This window comes from Pygoscelis adeliae, unplaced genomic scaffold (genome assembly GCF_000699105.1).
Source record: "Pygoscelis adeliae isolate BGI_AS28 unplaced genomic scaffold, ASM69910v1 Scaffold88, whole genome shotgun sequence".
NCBI lineage: Eukaryota > Metazoa > Chordata > Aves > Sphenisciformes > Spheniscidae > Pygoscelis > Pygoscelis adeliae.
In genome coordinates, this window is record NW_008825616.1 from 167566 (window position 1) to 171037 (window position 3472).

The window sequence follows — 3472 nt, forward strand, 5'->3', positions numbered from 1 at the left end:
AAAGACCAATAAAAATAATAAAAATAAACACCCCCCCCCCCTGCAAAATTCCCCGGACCCAGCTTTCAGAGAGATGTAGAACAGACTCTAAAAAATAAAAAATCATCAAGGTTTCCAGAAGATGCTGTTGGCTTCTCTGTAGCTCCCAAGGCATAAATTATCATTGACCTCTATTAAATGGCTCATATCTGTAAACAAGGTTTGCTACATAAAAGTCCCTGTGTAAGGACATGATTGATTGCCTTCCAAGAGCAGGTGAACATGCTGACCACCTCTCCTCCCCGCAAAACAGGCTTTGTGTTATTTTGATTATTTTATTACTATCCATAGGATTTCCTCTCTGAAATTCAGTTAGAGAAGTAGGACTTGGGAATGCAGAAGGAACTGGAATACAACAGTGCTACGTCTGTATACGTATTTGGGGGAAAAGCCTTAGCTGTGGGACATTGCTGGGACCTCTTTCAGTCCCCTTCTGCACATACAGAGATGTCAGTTTGCAGTAATGTAGGATGCTCCTCTATTGATCTATTCATTTTGGTGAAAAATGTTGCGCGATGTACAAAAGCCACAGCTCTGATGTGGCTGTTGGAGGATTTCTGTGCAGCAACGGGAACGTTGCTAGGACACGTAGGTGGTATTTTTTGTTTCCTCTTGCCTGGCAGTGACTGCAGTTCTGCCCAGCTGATGAAGGCATGTTCCCGTCGACAACATTTGTCTGCTTAAGCACTTGCTTTTATCTGTACGTCTCCTGTGGTCTTCACCCCATTTCAAAACTCTTCTGGAAATACATCTTTTCCCCTTTCTGGGATTCTCAAATTCCAATGTCCTATTTCACTCAGTCATACACTTCCATGTCTGACGGAGTATCTGGGCAGCTCATCCTACCTGACAAAATGTGTAGTTTCAGTTGACAGCTACGCCTAAGTTAGTTGACAGATGAAGGGATGATTGCCTCCTTCTGTCTCCAGTTGTGTACTTCCCAGCCCACGTGCTGGAGCTAACATTAGCATGTCCATGGGCTGAATCAGTTCATCTGGTTGACTTGGTGGACAACTTTTCTTTCTCTTTTTTCTTCAATTTTCTTCCAAATCAGCTAGCTGGGCTGACTCATTTTTGATTGCATGATTGTTAGATCCAGCTTAAGGAATTGATGGGAGAAGGGGAAGGTGGAGAGAGGGACCATGCTTTTGGTTTCGGTGCGTTGTTAGATTTGGCTGGGCTGTGTTGTGAAATCTCATCCTTTGTGACTTAGGCTGGAAAGACTTATCCTTGAGAAGTTCCTATTGTCTCTGGAGCTGCTTCTGTTTGTCTTCCACATGTAGGCTGATGAACATCTCTGCTGCTTATCAAGCAACTTTTGATGGCTGGGCATATAGAGCACTGTTTCAGCCTGGTCAGCCACCTTTTTCGTGCTTAATAGTTGTTGCCTACTCAACTGTGCTTGGTACATCTGATTAATGAGTGGTCTGGACATCCACAGAGGAGCAGAGAGCCAGCACCAGTCACCAATAACCTCCAGCTGGTCCCTCGCCACTCAGGACCCTATGGAGAGGTCCATCAACTTTTCATTTCTGAACCGGGTAGATCCAATTTAGGAGTGCAAGTGGAATGCCCGTGGGCATCTTCCTCTATGAGAAACTGCAGGTGCTCCTTGGAAGCCAATGGACTTGTACTGGGTTTTGGCAGATGATGAACTAGCTCCAGGTTTATGGGGATGCTCTTCAAAATATTTCCACAATTTGAAGAAGTGTCTTTTTGTGATAGGTAAATTTGGGCGCCACTCCACAGCCCCAGAGAAGCTTTACAAAGATTATATAGAGTTTGCTGAGTTCTCCTGGGAAAATTTCTAGAGCCAGTTTCAAACACCTGCTTTTTAGGGTTTGGACACACGTAACGCAGTTATTGCTGGTTGACAAATTAACGCACGTCTAGTGATCCATGATCACTGCTTGTATTAATTCTGCTAATCCATGGCTTTACCTTTATGAAAACTTGGTGCCAAACAGCAGAGCTGTTGGAATGGTGCAAAAGCAGAATTACAAATACATAATCCTGATGAACTGACTCAGACACATTATATGGTGATTTGCTCTTCGTGGCTTGCAAATATTTGCAGGATTGCTGATACTTGTGAAAATGTTTGTCAACCCTGTAAAGACAGTATTTAGTCATGGAAATCTGTGTGTGTGTTTGCTTAATTTTGCATTTACATGAAGCTGTCTCTAGACACTTCACCAATACTCCTCAGTGGATTATTAGTTGTACACTTAGTAGTGTACTGAACCCAGTTTTAAATGGGGATTAAGTTAAAAGGAAACTAAAACTCTTAGCTGCATTTCTGACTGTGGTAAAGTGGTTTGGGATGAGCTCTGCCCACCATAAATTTGCACAAGATCTGCCTGTTATTATAACCGATGAGCAATTGGAGCCTGTAATTCTTAGCCTTCAAATAAACTGTCATGGTGAATTGAGATATGAAAGATTGCAACTTGCATTTCAGATTCCCTTAACAACACCGTGCCATTTTAGACTTTATTGATAATAACATTATTGTTCCCATTACCTTTCGAAATGGTATTATTTGAACCCGCTCTTGTTCTCTATTACCTCCAGTCCCATTAAATGAGGAAGACGCATTAAACACACCAATCGATGTTTCCCTGACGTTAGCACAACTCCCGCTGGTGGAATTGCTCCCGTCCATTCCCCTCTTTCTCCCACTAGCATTGCAACAATTCAATTCTCCTTACTATAATCAGAAACAGGCTCATACTGAGGAGCACATGAGAATGATTCTGGGCATTAGATGCAATTTAGGAGATGCTGTGTAGCCTTGTTGTCAAGTCAAGGCAAAGGTACTTCTTTTCTGGCAGCCTCCAGGACTTCTGATGGAGTTTGCAGAACAGCCGGTGTAAATCTGCCTCACCCTTCACCATGTGTTTGCACGTTCATTTTCTTTTCCCGTGTAAGACATTTATTTTCTGCCCTTGTATCTCATCCTCTTTTCCACGCACACCCTGCAAAAGTCAGAAATAATTCAGAGTCAAAATACGTGGTTCATCCACAACTTGAACTGTCAATGTCATACCCCGTAAATGCTGCTTAACAGCCCAACCTCTAAGTGGAGAGACTCAGAGGCGAATCATCATACACTCATCCCATGATTGCTACACTTTAATAACACTAATTCATGATCAATGGTAATAAGAAAGGCAATTGTAAACATATGAACATTACCTCCTAATAAGTGTCATTCATTTCTCTTAAAAGATCATCATAGACATCTGTCCTCAACTGGTTGAGTCACCATCTAGAGGTACCAACATCGCTTCACTGAGTCTGGAGGTCTGAACAAGATGCTTGCTGTCTGACCATCTGGGTCTCACAAGAGCTGTCTAACACACATGGGCAAATAGTGCTTTTATCTGTTGGTCTCCATCCAGGACTAGAATCATAGAATCATAGAATCATT